Source organism: Nycticebus coucang, chromosome X (genome assembly GCF_027406575.1).
Source record: "Nycticebus coucang isolate mNycCou1 chromosome X, mNycCou1.pri, whole genome shotgun sequence".
Taxonomy (NCBI): domain Eukaryota; kingdom Metazoa; phylum Chordata; class Mammalia; order Primates; family Lorisidae; genus Nycticebus; species Nycticebus coucang.
In genome coordinates, this window is record NC_069804.1 from 99,831,254 (window position 1) to 99,854,169 (window position 22,916).

At 37.2% G+C, this 22,916-nt stretch overlaps 1 pseudogene; it reads right to left on the reverse strand.

The window, feature by feature from the left end:
* Positions 1-1,171: 1,171 nt before the first annotated feature.
* LOC128576920 (polypyrimidine tract-binding protein 3-like) lies at positions 1,172-2,526 on the reverse strand (annotated as a pseudogene).
* Between the last annotated feature and the right edge of the window lie 20,390 nt (positions 2,527-22,916).

The window sequence follows — 22,916 nt, forward strand, 5'->3', positions numbered from 1 at the left end:
AGAAAAAAAAGGTCACCAAGCCCACAATATAGCTTTCAAGATATGCATTTAGATAAGGACATAAGAAAGCATATAATAAGAAATTAAGTAAATAAATGGTAATTCTGAATAATTATTAGATATTATAGTGGTAAAAAAAACCTTGAGATTAATTTTTTCTAAAACAAGACTTTACCAAAAATAACTTTAAAAAATGTCAAACCATATGATAGACCTGAATATTTTTCATAAGATGGTAACCTTTTTTCTGAAAGCAATTATTGAAAAAGTAGGTTATGTGTAAGATTTTTCCTTTAAAATGTTCTAAGATCGTATTATTGACAAATAAGTATTATGTTGAAATTTAAAACATGATTTTTCTAATAAAATCATTAATTATTCAGGCATCTTAATAGATTCTAGTTGGATTCTGTTTAATTTCCCTGGGGTCACCTGAGACACTTCATTTTTCCAAATAGTCTTGCAAAGTTAAAGATAAGCATTATTTAAAGAAGTGTCTTACAGTGAAAAAAAGGCTATCACTGAAAGAAAATGTAGGTTTATAAATCTTCTTCCAATACCACTTAATATGGCTATAATTAATAAGTGAACATGATTTCCTACAGGGCTCAAGCTTCTGAATAACAAGGTTAAAAACTTGCTGTGAATGATTTAAATTATACCGAATAATTTTAAAAGTCCATATGTTTAGGGCGGCGCCTGTGGCTCAAGGAGTAGGGCGCCGGTCCCATATGCCGGAGGTGGTGGGTTCAAACCCAGCCCCGGCCAAAAAAAAAAAAAAAAAAAGTCCATATGTTTAAATATTTCAAAGTACAAAGTAGTTTAGAATGTTGTATAATGCTGATATGGACCCAAACTAAAAGTTCATTACATTCTTTTGAAATCTAAGTTAATATTTGGATTTCAATTATTGACAAAATATTTCTTCCTGAAGGTTATTTTCATAGAGACCATGGTACAAAGAGATAACAAATCTTTGATCACATAGTCGTAGGGAAAGAAAATAGAAAAAAAGAGCATCCTTTGATTTTTTTTTAAATATACTTGAATATCAAATTCAGAAATTTATTTTTTGTCAAAGAGGCAGAATTGGTCTTGAGCTTCTTCAGTCTATGTCTGAAGGTTATACTGAAATTATGGTCCACTTTTAGGAGAAAGATTCACAGAAAAGTCAGTTTGTAGATTTTGAGAAAGAAACTCTGAGGTAGTGATTTTCTCTAAGATCATGGTTATGAAGTTGAATGAGGGCCTGGATTGCTTCTTCCACAGATCCCAATTGATAGAGTGCCATTTTGAGATCTTTCTGAAAGAATTTAAAAGCCTTAACTGAACATCCAGCATCTATGAAAAGGTTCTTCCTATCATGCACTTTTACAGAAGAGGGGATGTTGGAAAGATGCAAAGTGACTGATGGTGGAAAAATATTTGGGAAGTTTTTAGAGCCAGGCTTTTTAAAGCAATGCAAAGGACTATTGGCTGAAATCCTTCTTCAGACCTTGGTCTTTTTCTCCCTCTTGTGCAAACTGAACTGCTCGATGTTTGGAAAGTGTAGCATGAAGCACTTTTCCATAAAGTCTCTGACCACTTAGATGGTTCACTGCTAGCTGAGTTGGATTTTGCATCTGCCATCTAAACCACGGCATTTTCTTTCTTGTTAAACATAATCTTCCCTCAGTGAATATCACCATACACTCTAAACAGGATAAAAAGCCCATGTGGTGTGACAATATGAGGACTGAGATTGGTGACAAGCCGAAAAGAATTTCCTGGTATAACACCAGTCCCAGGAATAGCCATCCACCCAGTGACAGCAGAGGAAGTGATTTCAAGAAGATCAAGACCTACAGAAACAGCTGGAACTGATGGACCTGTCACTTGAGGAAATCCAATGGTTGGGGCAAATCCAGCAGTCCCTGAATATGGTGAATAAATTATACCTGGTGCACCAAAAGCAGCAGCCGTCGGGGGTTCAAGGAATGGCTAGCCATCACCAATAGGAAAGGCTAAGCTAGTGAAGTCTCTGCCTTTATCAATATTATATTTTCATTTAATACCTGTGAAATTGGAGAAGTCAATACACAGAGTGCAGCATTCATTATAACTGTTCTGGCCATCCATAGCCATTCTGGCTTAATGTGTATTCAAGGGTCAGCATAATGAGGCAACACTTGAAACTGATTATTCTTTGTAAAGGTGATGATATTTAAGACTGTGCCAAATTTAGAAAATATCTGATGAGGAACTTCCAGAGTAACAGGTGAAAGAGGTTTTCAATAATTATTTGGAGCACAGGGCTCTGCCCAGGCAGGACTGTACCTTCATTAGAAGGACCTCCAGGAAGGGCCAAGCCTTCTGACTGGACAGCAATGACTTCCTGAAATGCAGCTTGGGCTCTAGCTTGATTAAGTAGATTGTCAGTAATAAGTCATCTGTGATTAGAATACTGAATATAAACAGGCTGGCTTTGAAGCTGAGGAGTAATATGAGTGTAATAATTCACCATAGTACAGCTTCCTCAGAAGCCATTTCTAAGAAAGCCTGACTTTTTCCTTTCAACATCAAAGACTGGTTACTTTGCCAAATGGTAAACCTAAAGATATGACCTCTGCTTCAGTGACACTGTTACCAGCAGAGAAGTGCTCCAGTTGGTGAGGCCGGGCTCTGACTTCCAAGCCTCAACTGCCTCCTGTGAGCTGCCTAAGGGATCAGAACTGGAATATCTCTCTACAACAATTTAGGGACACCCTAACATTTTAGCTTCAAAATCTAAAATAAATAAACAAACTAATAAATTGAAAAGACACCTGGAGAGAAATCAGTAGAAGAACCCTGGATACCTAAAAAATTAAAGCAGATCAACTCCTCAAAGAGATTACAAAGGAGATATTGTTGAAAACACCAACCATAAATAAATTGTAGAAATGTCAGTATAAAAGTCTTGTGGACATGAATGGAAAATAAAATGAAAGGCATTGAAGAAAAGACTGTCTCCAGGTTTAGACATAATTTAAAAATATATAGAAGAGCTTAAGGAATAAAAGAACCATTCAAGGAGTGTCAAAATACAGTAGAGGGCCTCAGAAACAGAGCAGAACATGGAAAAGAAAGAATGTCAAAACCTGAAGACAAGACTTTCTAATGGACCCAATTAATTAAGGAGGAAGAAGAGAAGAAAAGAAAATCTGAGCAATCACCTAGATAGGCATAGGACTACACAAAGTGCACAAACATACAAAACATAGGGATCTCCTAAAGAGTAAAGAGTCCTAAAAGTACAGAAGCTTATCTCAAGATATCATGGTGGGGTGGCAGAGCATGATGGCGGAGGAGATAGATGTTCAACTCAGCTCTCCTGGAACAACAGGTGAGAGTGAGTGGGCTAGATCATTCCAAGCATGGAATATTGGTATGGAGTGGCAGTTTGGAGTGTGCAGCAAAGAGACGGATTGCTGGATTTAGAGTGTAATCTGGAGTTGTGGAGACTACCAGGAAAGTTTCTGTGCAGAGGCTGTGGCAGTAACCACTAGGCCTCGCCCCCGACCTGACCCGCCACGGAGGATTACAATTCCCAGTTTATGGGGTAACTAAGTGTTATGTGGAAATATCAGTGAAGTGTGGACCTGAGTGGAATTTGGAGGCCAGAGTGGGGTGCCACTGGAGCAGCACCACTGCAGTTAGGTGGAAAGACACTCATATGGGAAAGATCCTGGATAAGAAGGGGACATTGTTTTGAAATTTGGGAAATGGCAGTGGCCGCAGGCACCTTTCCATGCAGGCCAGGTGTGGTGATTTGAATCTCACCTGCAGGCAGTCATCCTGCACCTGAAGCAAACCCAGGATATCACACACTTCATGGAAACTGTTGCAGGGAGAATTTGTGAAACATGCTTGTGAAGATTTTTTGAGATCAATGGAATCAACAGTTTGGCAGAGTCTAAGCGCCAAACAGGTAGCCAGGCAACCATCAAGAACAATGTAAGTCGGGAATCAGGTATAAGCCTGGGAACCACTCATGGCGACACCTGGTGTCCAGAAACTATGTTGCAAAATAAATATATTCCAACTAAAGTTGATCCCTTAGTTAATGGTGAAAGCTGTGGGTCCAATTTCAGTCTTCTGCAGGTTGCCAGCCAGTTCACCCAGCACCATTTGTTAAATAGGGAATCTTTTCCCCACTGAATGTTTTTAATTGGCTTGTCAAAAATCAAATAGTGGTAAGTAGCTGGATTCATCTCTTGGTTCTCTATTCTGTTCCAGATATCTACTTCTCTGTTTTTGTGCCAATACCATGCTGTTTTGATCACTATCGATTTGTAGTAAAGTCTGAGGTCTGGTAGTGTGATTCCTCCTGTTTTGTTTTTATTTCTGAGTAATGTCTTGGCTATTCGAGGTTTTTTCTGATTCCATATAAAACGAAGTATTGTTTTTTCAAGATCTTTAAAATAACAGTGGAGCTTTAATAGGGAGTGCATTGAAATTATATATTGCTTTGGGTAGTATGGACATTTTGATAATGTTGATTCTTCCCAGCCATGAGCATGGTATGTTTTTCCATTTGTTAACATTTTCAGCTATTTCTCATTGGATTAAAGATTTAAACTTAAGACATGAAACTATAAAAATACTAGAGGAGAATGCAAGGAAAACCCTTGAAGAAATTGGTCTGGGCGAGTATTTCGTGAGGAGAACCCCCCGGGCAATTGAAGCAGCTTCAAAAATACACTACTGGGACTTGATCAAACTAAAAAGCTTCTGCACAGCTAAGAACACTGTAAGTAAAGCAAACAAACAGCCCTCAGAATGGGAGACGATATTTGCAGGGTAAATCTCTGACAAAGGCTTAATAACCAGAATCCACAGAGAACTCAAACGCATCAGCAAGAAAAAAACAAGGGATCCCATCGCAGGCTGGGCAAGGGATTTGAAGAGAAACTTCTCTGAAGAAGACAGGTGCACGGCCTTCAGACATATGAAAAAATGCTCATCATCTTTAATCATCAGAGAAATGCAAATCAAAACTACTTTGAGATATCATCTAACTCCAATGAGACTAGCCTATATCACAAAATCTCAAGACCAGAGATGTTGGCGTGGATGCGGAGAAAAGGGAACACTTCTGCACTGCTGGTGGGAATGCAAATTAATACATTCCTTTTGGAAAGATATATGGAGAACACTCAGAGATCTAAAAATAGATCTGCCATTAAATCCTGTAATCCCTCTGCTGGGCATATACCCAGAAGACCAAAAATCACAACATAACAAAGATATTTGTACCAGAATGTTCATTGCAGCCCAATTCATAATAGCTAAGTCATGGAAAAAGCCCAAGTGCCCATCCATCCACGAATGGATTAATAAACTGTGGCATATGTACACCATGGAATACTATACAGCCTTAAAGAAAGATGGAGACTTTACCTCTTTCATGTTTACGTGAATGGAGCTGGAACATACTCTTCTTAGTAAAGTATCTCAAGAATGGAAAGAAAAGTACCCAATGTACTCAGCCCTACTATGAAACTAATTTGGGGCTCTCACATTAAAGCTATAACCCAGTTACAACCTAACAATAGGGGGAAGTAAGAAAGGAAGGGGGGTGGTAGGTAGAGGGGTGGGATCGGTGGGATCACACCTGTGGTGCATCTTACAGGTGTATTTGTGAAACTTGGTAAATGTAGAATGTAAATGTTTTGGCACAGTAACTGAGATAATGCCGGAAAGGCTATGTTAACCATTGTGATAAAAATGTGTCAAATGGTCTATGAAGCGAGTGTATGATGCCCCATGATCATATCAATGTATACAGTTATGATTTAATAAAAAAAAATAAATAAAGTTGATCCCTATGGCATAGATATTGTCATATGTCTATATATATATAATATTTTTGTTGGTGGTGCCTTTTTTTTCCCTCTTTTTTTGGGGGCCGGGGCTAGGTTTGAACCTGCTATGTCTGGTATATGGGACCAGCGCCCTACTACTTGAGCCACAGGCTCCACCCTGTTTGTGCCTTTTTTTATTTGCTCATTCTTTTTACTTTTTTGAGTTTTTTTTACTTTATTCTTTCCTGTAGGAGTTATTATTATTTTTAATTATTATAATATTATTTTTTCTCTTCTTCCCTTCTTATGGTTGCTGAGAGTGCTTACATCAGGCTATCTGAGTGTTTTTTCTTCTTCTTTTTTATTGTTTTGTTTGTTTGTTTCTGATTGTCTGTTTATGTGTCTGATAATTTGTGTGTCTGGTTGCTTTTTTGTTTTTTTATTTATTTGTTCTGTTTCAACATGTCTTGTGTTTTTCTAAATCCTCCTGTTGGCTATTTTCCCTAAGTCAAATTTTTACATTCAACAAGAACAGGGAAGAGTGGGGGATGATGGTTGACTGGAGCCAGCTTTCAACAGAAACTGCTGTCCAGAGGGAGAGATATCAGCCAGGAAGAACTCAACAAAGCCAAAGGGTGGGAGCTGAGCTGAGTAAAGAGGTTGATAATTGCACATTTTCTCTGCAGAGAAAAAGCTGCAAATCCAAGGAAACAAAGTTCAGGTACATAACTCATTCCAAACAGGATGCATGTCTGTCCCCTCCCCCAAAAGAGTTCCTTGCTTGCTGTGGTATCTTTAATAGTGAGCAGTGAATTGAGGTTCTCTTCTCTCACTCCACTGCAGTAAGTCACCGGAAGCTTGGACTCCTTCTCCAGAGAGTCACTGCTGTGAGCCTGGGAATTCTCTTGTCTGGCAGGAAGGTTGAACAAATATTTTCCCTGCCACTTTGAGTGTTCAGTCCACCCATGTATAGTGGTATAGAAGTCCAAACCCTGCAGAGATCAGAATGTCTGAGGTTCTTTTCTAGGACTGGGCAGTGCATGGACAACAGCAGCACAGCTATGCTATATTGTGAAATCAGTAACAGTGCAGAAAGACACAGGGGGGAAGGTGTCTGGCCTGTCTCTGAGAAAGTGCAACTCAACACTGTGCAGAGGCTTGGGTCTTTGCACAAAGGGTGGAGACTCGGGAACCCCTGAGGTGCGGGAACCCAAGTGGAGACACCTTCCACCCAACATCAACATTAATAGAACAGTCTTGCTGGAATGTAATTTTGGTGAGACACCTCTCCAACTCTGAGGACTTCCAGAGGAAGCCAGACCTCACCCTATAAGGAAACCAGAGCTGAAGAGTAGCAGGGGAAAAGGTGTGGTGGCTAGGGAAGAAAAATGTTTGCTGTATTGTTATCTTGAACTGAGCTCAGTTAGAACACTACCCACTTGCTATTCAGTACCTGAGACAGGCAGGCCTCAGCTTCCCTGCTGGCTGGTGGCAGAGAGTGGTTGGTGGACCGAGGAGGCATTGACTTTCCTTTGACTCTGTCAGGTGCAAAGCCCTGGCACATTTGCTTATTGGCAACACCTGGGCTGCAGATATTGGGTTCCCAGAGACTGGTGGTAAAGGAAGTGCAATGTGGGAAAAGAGGCATCAGCCACCTTGGTCCAACTCTTCTATTGGATGGAACTTTCTGACTCCACAGAGCACCAGAGTGAGCCACACTTGAACTGCCAGTAGACCACTGTTATCTAGTTGCTGGAAACCTTTTAAACCCTCCAACTTGAGAGTTGATGCTCACTGGGACAATTGGTTTCCAACTCTTGAACTGGGCAAATTACCTTAGGGTTCTTGAGGCTGGTACCCTGGTTCTTTATAGTGGGAAGGTTTGATTTTCCTCTTCCAGTTATTGCACATGTGGGTGGGATGTCTAAGTTGCATGTATTTCTCCACATCTGAGACTTCAAACCAGAGTCACTGATTCACTAGGATTGGACAAAGACAAGCTCAATACAAGACAGATCCACCTAGGCCCACCACACCAAGCAGGTCCCAAGAGTCTCAGGCTATAGTACTGTAGAGGCTTTTTGCAAAGCTGTTAGGGAAAAGCTGAAGTCACCAGTCCCAGCTCCATGGCAAAGGGCTGGCTAATCACAACTCCAGGAGCCCCCAATCTAATTACACCTTACCTGCACATCTACCCAAATGGCAAAAAACAATCATGGGGAAGAATCAGCATAAAAACCCTGGCAACATGAAAAATCAGAGTAGATCAACTCCCCCAAGGAACGACAAAAAAGACACCAGATTATCCCATTCATAAACAAATTGCTGAGATGTCAGACATTGTGTTCAGAATTTGGATGGCAAATAAGATCAACACAACAGAGGTAAAGATGGAATTAGAATTTCAAGGAGTAATTCCAAAGATGTCACAAGAATTCAATGAATTTAAAAACAAAATCACCAAAGATTTGACACATTGAGGCAAGAACTTGCAGCCCTCAAAGTTTTCAAAAATACCATAGAATCCTTCAGTAAAAGAATAGAGCAGACAGAAGAAAGGATCTCTGACATTGAAGACAAAGCTTTTGAATGCTCCCAAATGCTAAAAGTGAAAGAGAAGTAGAGAGCAAAGATGGATCATTCTCTCAGAGAACTGGGGTAAAACTTCAAAAAAGCAAACATTCACTTTATAAGAATTCCTGAAGATAACGAGGTTGTTCCGAAAAGCACAGATACTCTACTGCAAGAGATAATCAAAGATTACTTACCAAACATGGCAAGAGAAACTGAAATTCAGATAGCAGACAGTTTCAGAACCCCAGCACTACTTAATCCAAATAAATTATCTCCCAGACACATTTTAAGCAGCTTCACCAAAGTTACTATGAAGCAGAAAATTCTGCAAGCAGACAGATATAAGAACACCATAACCTACAAAGGGAAGAATATTAGAATGACTGTAGATCCTCCTCCTGAATATGTTCATGCCATTAGAAGATGGCCATTGACCTGCAACATGCTAAAAAAAAGTAACTTTCAACCCAGGATCCTGTATCAAGCTAAACTGAATTGCCTTTATAATGGAGAAATTAAAAATTTTAATGACATTCACATTTAAAGACATTGGCCATACCTAAATCAGCTCTCCGGTATATTCTCAGACCAATCCTCCACAATGAACAGCATGATGCTCTACCACCAAAGTAAACTCACTCAGAACTTTTGATCACGTCCCAATTTCCAAGGAGTCGAAAGGATTGAAAATGTCCACTGGACTTTTGAAAATCTCAACATCTAAAACACTACAAGGCTTATCAATACTCTCAATTAATGTGAATGGCTTAAGTTGTCCTGTAAAGAGGCACAGGGTGACTGACTGGATACAAAAACTCAGGCTAGATATCTCATCTTACCTTAAAAGACAAATACAGACTCAGGGTGAAGGGATGGTCATCTATAATTTAGGAAAATGGCAATCAGAAAAAAGCAGGTGTTGTGATTTTATTTGCAGATACAATAGACTTTAAACCAACAAAAGTAAGGAAATATAAGGATGGTCACTTCACATTTGTTAAGGGCAACACTCAACATGATGAGATTTCAATTATTAATATTTATGCACCCAATGAGAATTCTTCTCAGTTTATAAGAGAGACTGTAACTGACATGAGCAACTTGATTTCCTCCAGTGCTATAATAGTCAGAGATTTTAACACCCCTTTGGCAGTGTTGGATAGACCTTCCAATAAGAAACTAAGCAAAAAAAATTTAGACTTAAACTTAACCATTCAACAATGGGATTTAATAGACATCTACAGAACATTTCATCCTTACAAAACTGAATACACATAATTCTCATCAGCTAATGAAACATACTCCAAAATTGATCACATCTTAGGTCACAAGGCTAAACTCAGGAAATTTTAAAAAATATATAAATTAAACCTTCTATCTTCTCAGACCATCATGAAATAAAAGTTGAACTCAGTAACAACAAAAATATGCAAACTCACACAAACACATAGTAACTAAATAATCTTATGATAAATGATAGATCTGTCATAGATGGGATTAAGAAATAAATTACCAAATTTTTTGGAACAAAATGATAATGAAGACACAAACTACCAGAGCCTGTGGGATACTGCAAAGGCAGTCCTAAGACAAAAATTTATTGTGTTGCAAGTCTTCTTCAAGAGAATGGAAAGAGAGGAAATCAACAACTTAATGGGTCATCTAAAGTAACTGGGAAAAGAAGAATATTCCAACCCCAAACCCAGCAGAAGAAAAGAAATAATTAAAATTAGAGCACAATTAGATGAAATTGAGAATAAAAGAATTATACAACCAATCAATGAATCAAAAAGTTGGTTTTTGAAAAAGTCAATAAAATATATAAACCTTTGAATAACCTAACCAGAAATAAGAGTAAAATCTCTAATTTCATCAATCAGAAATGACAAAAATGAGATACCCATAGACTCCCCAGAAATTCACAAAATCCATAATGAATATTATAAAAAAAACTCTGTTTTCATAAATATGAAAATCTGAAGGAAATTAACCAGTACTTGGAAGCACACCACCTTCCTAGACTTAGCCAGAATCAAGTGGAAATGTTGAACAGGCTTATATCAAATTATGAAATAGCATCAACTATACATAATCTCGCCAAAAAGAAAAGTCCGGGACCAGATGGCTTCACATCAGGATTCTACCAAACCTTCAAAAGAGAAAATACTACCTATATTACTTAACCTTTTACAAAATATAGAAAAAGAGGGAATAGTTCCCAACACATTCTATGAAGCAAATATCACCCTGATCCCCAAGCCAGGAAAAGACCCAACAAGAAGAGAAAATTATAGACCAATATCTCTAATGAATATTGATGCAAAAATATTCAATAAGATCATAACTAACAGAATCCAGCAACACATCAAACAAATTATATTCCATGACCAATTGAGTTTTATCCCAGGGTCTCAAGCCTGGTTCAATATTCGTAAATCTATAAATATAATTAATCACATAAACAAATTAAAAAACAAACACCATGTAATTTTCTCAATTAATACAGAAAAAAGTGTTGATAATATCCAGCATCCTTTCATGATCAGAACACTTAATAGGTATAGAAGGGACTTCTCTTAAACTGATAAAGGAAATCTATAGCAAATCCTCAGCTAATATTATATTAAATAGAGAAAAATTGAAAACATTTCTCGTTAGATCAAGAACCAAGGCAACGTTTCCCACTGCCTCCACTGCTTTTTAACATTGTAATGCAAGTCTTAGCCGTTGCAATCAGGCAAGAGAAGGCAATCAAGAGTATCCATATAGGATCAGAGGAGATCAAACTTTCACTTTTTTCCAATGATTGTATACCTGAAAACCCCTAGGGAATCAACTAAAAACACTTAGAAGTGATCAAGAAATACAGCAGAGTCTCAGGCTACAAAATCAATACTTATAAATCAGTAGCATTCATATATACCAGCAGTAGTCAAGCTGTAGAAACAGTCAAGGACTCTTTTCCCTTTACAGTAGTGTCAAAGAAAATGAAATGTCTGGGAGTGTACCTAACAAAGTATGTGAAAGATCTCTATAAAGAGAACTATAAAACTCTGAGAAAAGAAATAGGTGAAGATGTCGAGAAATGCAAAAACATATCATACTCATAGCTGGGAAGAATCAACATTGTTAAAATCTCTCTACTCCCCAAAGCAATCTACAGATTTAATATAATCCCTATTAAAAGCACCTCTGTCATACTTTAAAGACTGGGAAATACTAGTATTTAATTTTATGTGGAAACAGAAAAAAACTTGAATAGTTAGAACTATGTTTATTTTTTATTCTCAAAAATAAACACAAATCAGATGGAATCATGCTACCAGACTTCAGACTATACTATAAATCTATAGTGCTCAGAACAGCATGATACTGGCACAAAAATAGAGAGGTAGATGTATGAAATGGAATTGAGAACCAAGAGATGAATCTAGACACTTATCGTCATTTGATCTTGCATAAGCCTATCAAAAATATAAATTGGGGGAAAGACTCCCTATTTAACAGATGGTGCTGGGTGAATTGGATGATGTCTAGTAGAAGACTGAAACTGTACCCACACCTTTCACATATAACAAAAATAGACTCTCACTGGTAAAAGATTTAAACTTAAGACATAACACTATAAGGAGTCTTGAATACAGTGGTGGGGAAACAATTGAAGAAATACCAAAAATACATTACTGGGATCTGATCAAACTAACAACCTTCTGTACAACCAAGGACACAGTAAGTAAAGCAAGTAGACAGCCCTCAGAATTGGACAGAATATTTGCAGGTTATGTTTCTGACAAAGGTCTAATAACCAGAATCCATAGAGAACTCAAATTCATTAATAAGAAAAGAACAAGTGATCCCATTTCATTTTGGGCACGAGACTTGAACAGAAGCTTCTCTGAAAAAGACAGGCACATGGTCTACAGGCACATGAAAAAACGCTTATCATCTTTAATCATCAGAGAAATGCAAATCAAAACCACTTTAAGATACCATATAACTCCAGTAAGAGTAGCCCACATCACAAAATCCCCAAACTACAGATGTTGACGTGGTTATGGAGAAAAGGGAACACTTCTTCACTGCTGGTGGGAATGCAAATTAACACCTTCCTCTTGGAAAGAAGTTTGGAGAATACTCGGGGATCTAAAAATAGACCTGCCATTTGATCCTGCATTTACACTACTAGAAGTATATTGAAAAGACCAAAAATGACTTTGCAACAATGATATTTGTACCAGATTATTCATTGATGCTCAATTCATAATAGCTAAGTTATGAAAGAAGCCCAAGTGCCCATTGACCCATGAATGAATTAATAAATTGTTGTATGTGTATATCATGGAATACTATGCAGCCTTAAAAAAGATGGAGACTTTACCTCTTTTATGTTTACATGGATGGAGCTGGAACAATATTCTAAGTAAATCTCAAGAATGGAAGAAAAAGTATCCAATTTACTAAGTACTTTTATGAAACCATTTTTTATTTACTCACACTTTCTCATGTAAGATAGATCACAACTATAGCCCAGGATGAAAGAGAGAAATGGTGTGTGAAGGGAGGGGAGGAGGGAAGATTTAAAGAGGGAGGGTAAAAGGTGGGACTACATGGAGTATTTTGCAAGGGTACAAATCAAATCTATCAAGCATAGAACATAAATGTCTTAACACAACAATCAAGTAAATGAAGTGAAAGCTAACTTAATTAGTTTGATGTAAGCACTCCAAATTGTATAAAAAAATCAACACATTGAATCCCACATATGAATCAATCTATTCATGAGCTATGTGTATGTGACTTAATAAAAGGGAAAAAAGAAATAAAAGTGTCTGAATTGCATAAAAAAAAAAAGATAACATGGTGGATACTATCCCCACCATTGTAAAAAAAAAAAATACAATTACTAGATAGTTACGGAACTCCAGGATTACTTGATTCAAATAAAACATCTCCAAGACACATTGTAATGCATTAGTGTACACAATTATAATTTAATAAAGATTTTTAAAAAATCTCTCATAAAAAATATACACTGGTCCAGGTTGCTTCACACTAGAAATCTATCAAACCTTCAATAAAGAACTTTTACAGTTTTGCAGAAATTATTCCAAAAATTTCAGAAGGAAGGAATCTTCCCCCAAAACATTCTACAAAGCAAACATCACCCAGATACCAAAACCAGGAAAAGATGCAACCAAAAAGAACATCAGACCAATTTCACTAATGAATATAGATGCAAAATTTCTCAATAAGATCCTAGGTAATAGATTGCAGCTTCTCAATAAAAAAGTCACACATCATGGTCAAGTATGTTTTATCCCAGGGATGCAATGCTATTTAATATATGCAATTCCAAAACCATAATTCACCATATCAACAGATGCAAAAACAAAGATCATATGATCCTCTCAAATAAGTGCAGAAAAAGCATTCAATAAAATTCAGCATTCTTTTCTAATTAGAACACTTAAGAATATATGCACAAGTGGCATGTTTTTTGATCAGATTGATTGAAACCATCTATGACAAACCCACATTTAATAGTGTACTGAAATATTAAGTAGGGTTAATCTGAAAGCTTTTGCACTTAGAAGTAGAACCAGACAAGGTTGTCCTCTATAGCTACTACCCTTCAATATAGTGGTGGAAATTTTAGCCAATACAATCAGGAATGAAAAGGAAATCAAGGGCATGAGAACAGCGGCAAAGGAGGTCAAACTCTCACTCTTTGCCAACAATATGATGTTATACTTAGAAAATCCCAGAGACTAAACCACAGAAATCCTGGATGTGATCAGGAAATACACTGTGCTTAGAGTCCTCCAAATACTCATCCATAACACTGTTAGAAGTGAACAGAAAATAAAGCAATGTCTCAGGATATAAAATCAAAGTCCACAAATGAGTAGCCTTTCTATATGCCAAAAATAGCCAAGACGAGAATCAAATCAACGACAGAGTTGCCTTCACAGTAGCTTCAAACAAAAAATGAAATACCTAAGAATATGCATAAAATAATAAATAAAATTACAAAACCCTGAGAAAAGAAATAGCAGAAGATATTAAAAAATGGTAGAAAATACCATGCTCATGGCTGGGAAGAAGTAATATTGTGAAAATGTCTATACTTCCCAAAGTAATCAACAGATTCAATGCAATCCCCTTTAAAATACCATAATGATATTTCAAGATTTGAAAAACGTATTAATTTTGTATAGAACCAGAAGAAGCCCCATATAGCCAAGGAAATTTTTAGCAATAAAAACAAACCCTGGGTATTACCCTATCAGACTTTGGGCTACATGACAAGGCCATAGTGATCAAAACAGTATGATATGGTCACAAAAATAAGATATTGACATTTAGAACCGAATAGAAAACCATGAGATGAAACTAACATCTTACAGACACCTGATCTTTGATAAACCAAACAAGAACATATAGTGGAGAAAAGAATCCCTATTTAATAAATGGTGTTGGGAGAACTGGATAAACCACATGTAAAAGACTGAAACTGGACCTTACCTCTCACCACTTAAAAAAAATTAACTCAAAATGTACACCCATGGAATATTATGCAGCCTTAAAGAAAGATGGAGACTTTACCTCTTTCATGTTTACATGGATGGAGCTGGAACATATTCTTCTTAGTAAAGCATCTCAAGAATGGAAGAAAAAGTATCCAATGTACTCAGCCCTACTATGAAACTAATCTATGGCTTTCACATGAAAGCTATAACCTAGTTATAACCCAAGAATAGGGGGAAGGGGGAAAGGTAGGGGAGGGAGGGGGGAGGTGGGCAGAAAAAGGGTGATTGATGGTATTACACCTGCGGTGTATCTTACAAGGGTATATGTGAAACTTAGTAAATGTAGAATGTAAATGTATTAACACAATAACTAAGAAAATGCTAGGAAGGCTATGTTAACCAGTGTGATGAAAATGTCAGTCTATAAAACCAGTGTATGGTGCCCCATGATCGCATTAATGTACACAGCTATGATTTAATTAAAAAAAAGAGAAAAAAAAAGATCTCCCATGTTAGAAGCTTAGTATGTGTCTTTAGTTTCTCTTTGCTAGTTTTGACTTATTATTCCAAGCTGTCATTCTGTTGGATAGGATATGGACCCTGACAACCAACATATTTTACTTTCTTCCAAGTCAGTACTATCAACTTCAACATTTACAAATGTTATTGTGAGAGGCATAATTCTAAGATGATTCCCATAATGCCCACCCTCTGGTATTTACAACTTGCTATAATCTTCTCCCCTTGAGTGGCACTGGAATCTGTGACTTGCTTCTAAATAATAGAGTATGGCAAAGGTGAAGGGATTTTGCAGATATGATAAAGGCTGCTAAGCAGTTGTCTTTGCGTTAATCAAAAGGGAGATTATCCTGGGTGGACTTGACCTATTTGGGGTGCATTCTGAAAGAGGACCCAAACCTTCCCTGAAATAAGAGACTTGAAGCAGGGTCTTCTTTTACTGTCCTTGAAGAAGCAATCACCATATTGTAAACCACCTGTGAAATGGGTATATGCTAAGCCAAGAGCCTCAGTTCTCCAACCTCAAGGATCTAAATTCTACCAACAACTTGAATGAGCTTGGAAGAAATCCTTGAATCTCAGATGAGACTTCTGAGCCTGCCTTTATTGCAAAGGACCCACAGAAACTGTGAGATAATAAATGTATGTGGTTCTAAGATAAAAATAAATAAATAATAAAAAATTTAACTCAAAATGGATGAAATTTTAAAATCTAAGGCATAAAACAATAAAAATCCTCAAAGAAAGTGTTAGAAAAACACTGGAGTATGTCATTCTGGGAAACGATTTTGTGAAGAAGACTCCAGTGGCAATTGCAACAACAACAAAAATAAATGGAATTTAATTAAACTGAAAAGCTTCTGTATATCTAAGGAAACGGCAAGCAAAGCAAATGGACAACCTTAACAATGAGAAAAAATATTTGCATATTATGATTCAGCAAAGCAAATGGACAACCTTAACAATGAGAAAAAATATTTGCATATTATGATTCAGACAAAAACTTGATAACTAGGATGTTAACAGAGGACTCAAATTAATCAATAAAAAGATCCAACAATCCCATATATCTAAAGAAGACAGATGAATGGTAACAAATATATGAAAAAGTGCTAATTGTCCCTAATAATCAGAGAAATGGAAATCAAAACTACCATAAGAGTCCCTAATTATTAGAGAAATGCAAATCAAAACTACCCTGAGTTATTATCTACCACAGTGAGAATGGCCCATATCACAAAATCTCTAAACTGCAGATGCTAGCATGGGTGTGGTGAGAAGGGAATGCTTTTACACTTCTTGGTGGGACTGCAAACTAATACAACCTTTTTGGAAGGAATTATGGAGAACTCTCAAAGAACTCAAACTAGACCTCCCATTTGATCTTGCAATCCCATTACCGAGCATCTATCCAGAATAGAAAAAAAATATATATTTTACCATAAGGACACTTGCACTAGACCGTTTATTGCATCACAATTTACAATTGCCAAAATGTGTACATAGCCTAAATGCCCACCAACCCAGGAATGGATTAAAAAGCTGTGGTATATTTATAGCATGGAATACTATTCAGCCATTAAAAAAGATGAAGACTTTACATCTTTTGTATTAACCTAGATGAAAGTGGAACACATTATTTTTAGTAAAGCATCACAAGAATGGAGAAACAAGAATCCTATGAACTCAATTCTGATATGAAGACAATTAATGACCTAGTACATTGTCGGGGGTATGCTAAGGGTAGAGCAGAGAAAAGGAAAGAGGAAGGGGCAAAGAGTGGTCATGGTGTGTGACACATCTTTTAAAGCAGGACACAATTATAAGAGGGAATTTACCTAAGAAATGCAATCAATGTAACCTGGTTCTTTGCAACCTCAATAATCCCCCAAAATTAAAAAAAAAAAAAAAACTACCATAAAATATCACCTAATTCTGGTCCATATCACAAAGTCTTCAAACTGCAGGTACTGGCATGTATGTGGAGGGAAGGGAACACTTTTACACTGCCGGTGGGACTGAAAAAAATACAAACTTTTTGAAGGAAGTATGGGGAACCCTCAAAGAACTCTAGATCTCACATTTAATCCTGTAATCCCATTACTAAGCATCTACTTGGAAGAATAATAAACCATTTTATCATACTGACATTTGCACTAGACTGTTTATTGCAGCTGAGTTTATGATTGTCAAAGCATGGAAACAGCCTAAATGTCCACTAACTGTGTAATGTATTTACAAGTTGTGGTATATGAATACTCTGGAATACTATTCAGCCATTAAAATGATGGGGGACTTTACATCTTTTGTATTAAGCTGGATGGAAGTGGAACACATTATTCTTAAGTAAAACATCACAAGAATTGAGAAGCAATAATCCTATGTACTCAATTCTGATATGAGGACAATTAATGACCTAGTACCTGGGGGTGTGTGGGAAGGATAGAGCAGAGAGAAGCAAGGAGGAAGTGGGTTGGAGGAGTCATGGTGTGTGACGCATCTTTTCAAACAGGACAAAATTAAAAGAGGGAATTTACCTAACAAATGTAATCAATGTAACCTGGTTCTTTGCAACCTCAATGAATCCCCAACAATTAAAAAAAAAAAAATCTACCATAAGATATCACCTAACTCCAGTGAAAATGGCCCACATCACAAAGTCTCCAAGCTGCATGTACTGTTGTGGATGTGGAGAAAATGGAAACCTTTTACACTTCTAGTGGGACTGTAAATGAATACAACCTTTTTGGAAGGAAGTTCTTTAAGGAATACCTTAAGAACTGTAGACCTCCCATTTAATCCTGAAATCCCATTACTAAGTATCTACTCAGAAGAAAAAAAAATCATTTTATCATATTGAAGTTTCACTACACTGTTTATTGCATCTCAGTTTATGAGTGCTAAAATGTGGGAAAAGCCTAAATACCCACCAACCAAGAAATGAATTAACAAGCTGTGGTATATGTATACCATGGAATACTATTCAGCCATTAAAAGAGATGGAGACTTTACATCTTTTGTATTAACCTAGATGTTGGTGGAACACATTCTTCTTAGTAAAGCATCACAAGAATAGGAAAGCAAGAATCCTATGTACTTAATTCTGATATGAAGGCAGTAAATGAGCTAATCCAAGATGCGGGTAGGGAAATCAAGCAGCAGGGAGAGGGGAGGAGGGGGGGAGATGGTGGGTCACAGTGTATGCCACACCTCTTGAGGGAGGGGCAGAATTAAAGAGGGAATTTATCTAACAAGTGCAATCAGTGTAATCTAAGTCTTTGTACCTTACATTAATCCAAAATAATGAAAAAAAAACCTGTAAAATAAAAAAGAAATAATGTTTCAGAGGGGAAAAAAAAAAGGGGGAATTTGACTTTAACTACATCAATTTTTCTCCAACCAGGCACTTCTTAGAAGATAAAGAAATCACCTTTCCCCATGACTCCATCATGATAAGCAAAAAAAAATGAGTGGAATGTACATGTAATATCCTTAGCATTTCAGAGTAACGCCCAAGAGATCTCTTGCACAAATCATCCAAATACCTGAAAATATAAAGCATAGTTTAAAACGTGAGAAAAAAGGTAGCATCGTCATAATAATAGGAGACATCAAGACCCACAGTTTAATAATGTATAGAACATTTACATAAAAACAGCTAAGGAAATAACATATTTAACACTATAGTGTAAATGGACCTAAGAGACATATACCAAACATTTTATTCAACAGCAGGAAAATGCATGTACACATTCTTCTCAAACACAGAACAAACATCCTTTTTAATGGATCACATTTTAGGTCATAAAATGGCTTAACACATTTAATCAGATTGAAATCATACCAAGTATCTTTTCCACCACAATGGAATAAAACCATAAATCAATAACAGAAAAAATTAAAAATTCAAAAATACAAGGAACGACAATTAAGTTTGTGAATTTGCCATGAGTGCTTATGTTTGCAACTTTGTACAAACAGCTAGGTAAGGTTTCAGAAACTTGGGATATCAGCGTCAGTGTCTCATCAGGTCATTGTGTGACAGTGTCTGGCTGAATGGAATTCATAGTTGTGTTATATGTTTTAGTGTGTAATCCATGAGAATGGTGGAGCTTGAATTAGATCAATGAACAAACACTGTATTTTTTTTTGTTAAACTTAGCAAAAGTAAGAGTGAAATCAGAGACATTTTAATCAAAGTTTAATGGGATAATGAATGCCATGAAGAAAATGGCAATGTATAAATGTATTAATCATTTTTCTGAGGGGAGAGAAAATTCCATTAATGAAGAGAAGCCAGGGTGGCCAGTAATGAACAGAACTGATGAAAACATGGCAAAAATTTATTAAATTTAGGGTCAAAATCATCAGTTGAATGGGAGAAGCACAGCAGACCAAGTCAACTTTGATTGAGAAACAAGAAAATCATAACTGAAAATCTTGGCATGAGAAAGGTATGTGTAACAATGTTCCTGGAGGAGCTCACTGATAAACAAAAGCAAAGGATACTCAAAGCTTGATGAGACTCTTTTCGAGAGACAAGAGTATGTTTTGAGTATGTTATCACTGGTGATGATATATGGGTTTGTCATTATGACCCTGAAAAAAAGCATCAAAGTGCACAATGGAAGTCAGCCAATTTTCCATGACCAAAAATATTCCATCAGTTCAACTAAGAGTAAAAACAATGTGCTAATCATTTTTAATATAAGAGGAATTATTATTTATGAATTTATACCAACCAGGAAAACAGTCAACCAAGTTTACTATTTGCAAGTGCAGAATAGCAAGTATGAAAAACTTAGATGAAAAAAACCTGAATGGACTTATTGCCAACAACTCATTTCTCTTGCATCATGACAGTGCACCAGTTCACATGGCACTGTGAAGGAGTTTTTAGCCAGCAAACAAATAACTGTATTGGAATACCCTCCATGCTCATCTAATCTGGCCCTCAGTGTCTTTTATCTATACCACAAAATAAAAGAAATGTTGAAAGGAAGACATTTTGATGAGATTCAGAACATCAAGAGCATTATAACAGCTGTTGCAGACATTCCAGAAAAAGAGTTCAAAAATTGCTTTAAAGAGTGGACTAGATGCTGTGAGCAGTTTATATTTTCACAAGATGAATACTTCAAAGGTGATCATAGTGATATTCATAAGTGAAAAATGCAGCATTTTTTAAAGTATGGGCTCATGAACTTAATTTCAGGTCTCATATGTGGAAATTAAACAACACACTACAGGGAAATTCTGGGAAGATGGATGACTAAAAGCACCTTTCATCAGAGGCTCACACTCAAAAGGAGAGATACTGGACTAAAGTGGATGGAAGCCCAATGAGAGAAACTCTGTCCTGAGAGGACTGTGTGAGGTACACATCAGCGAGGCTAAATCAAGAAGTCGAAATCAGAAAGTGGGGAAAAAAAAAAAAAAAAAAAACAGGTAAAAGCCCAGCTCCCAGAGGAAGGGACACACCTCATCCCAAATGGGAGCTCTGCAGTGGGTGACCAGCCATCTGGCAAAAAGGGTTCAAAAGCCTCCTCACCTTATCCCATGGGAGAGCTGTTGGTAAGTCCAAGTCTTCCTTCATTACTGATGTTTCACCACTGAGCCTAGGCCCCATTCTGTCTGGCACAAAGACCAATACTTTTCCTGCAATGCTGAGGACCCAGATCGCCCTTCCCTCACCCTAGTTCTGGAAGGACTACCCCCTGTAGAATCCATAGTGTTTGTCAAACTCTCTGAGAAGCTTGGGAAGTCTGCCCTCTGCCAAGCTGCAGTGTGAAAACAGTAGCATGGCAGTCGAAGCTTTGGTGGGGACAGGGTGAACTATGCATCCCCAGCTCCTCAGGAATTCTCAGGAAGATCTGTTTTCTGTCCCTTCAGTGCAACTTCTGAGCTCTATTGAGTGGACAGGTCCAGTATTTAAATAACTTTGACTTTTGACTGAACTTTGGACTTGCCCCCTCTGCCAGGCATGACTGTCTGATCTTGAATGAATGGGAACATAGGTGTCTAAAAGATTTTGAAATGAAGTTTGGATCTCTGACCTCAACCAGATGAGGCTCACTGAGCTCAATTAGGTGGATGGGACTGGGGTTTAAGTGACTTTGGATTGAACTTTGAATTAGCACTGTCCACCAGGTGGAGGCACTCTGAACTCCACTGGGTGGGCTGTGCCTGGTGCCTGAACAACCCTTACCTGAACTTTAGACCTGTGCCTGCTGCTGGGAAGCAGCTCCTTGAGCGTGACTGGGAAAGTGGTGTCTGGTGCCAGTGCAACTTTGTCTGAGTTATGGCCTATGCTGTCCATAGAGCTGTGGACCTCAGCACTCAACAGGCTGGATGGTGTCAAGTGTGTATGCATCTTTCTGAACTCTGGGTCAGTGCTGTCAGTGGGCAGCTTCGTTAACTTCATTTGGTAGTTGGAACCAGCACTGGCAGAGCAACTGTGACAGGAACTTTGGCCAGTACTACCTACTGATACTTGTCTTCCTGGACAATCTCCAGGGTTATGGATTCAGCACTTGTCTGCCTTTGTTACTGTGGCAGTGGCACTGCAATGGAGAGGAGTGGACTCATCAGGAACAGTATAACAATTAAGTTAAAAAGTATAATGAACATATTAAAAAAGAGAAAAAGGAAGAATCTGAAAATACACAGGAGGAGGAATAAGCTGAAGAACTCTGGAAACACGAAAAATCAGAGCAGATCAATTCTTCCTGGGGACATCAAAGAAAATGCAACAGAAAATTCCATTCACAGAAAAAATTGCTGAAATGTAAGAAATAGAATTTAGAATATGGACGGTAAATAAGATAATTGTAATGGAGGAAATAAAGGAAACAGAATAAAAAAAACAGTTCAGACATTGTATCAAGAAATTAATGAATTAAAAATCAAAGTCACAAAGGATATGGACATAATGATGAAAGATACAGCAGAGCATGAAGAATTGAAAAATATATTTGAGGATCTTAAAAATACAGTAGAATCCCTCAGAAATAGAGTTGATCAATGTGAAGAAGGAATCTCAGATAAAGAAGACCAGACTTTTGAACTATCCCAAGCATTCAAAGAAGTAGAAAAATGGATAAAAAGAACATAATATTCTTTGAGAGAGTTATGGGATCATTCCAAGAAATCAAACATTCTGAATTATAGATTCTTGAAGGAGAAGAGGATGGTCCCAAAAGCACAAATTCTCTGCTCCAAGAAGTTATGGTAGAGAACTTCCCAAGTATTGCAAGAGATACAGAAATTCAGATAGTAGATAGTTTCAGAAACCCAGCATGACTAAATCGAAACTAGTCATCTCCTAGACACATTGTAATTAATATTGCCAATTTTCATATGAAGTAGAAACTTCTCCAAGCAAGCAGGTATAAGAAAAGTATTACTTATAAAGGGGAAAGTATAAGGATGACTGCAGATCTTTCAGCCAAAACTTTCTAAGACAGAA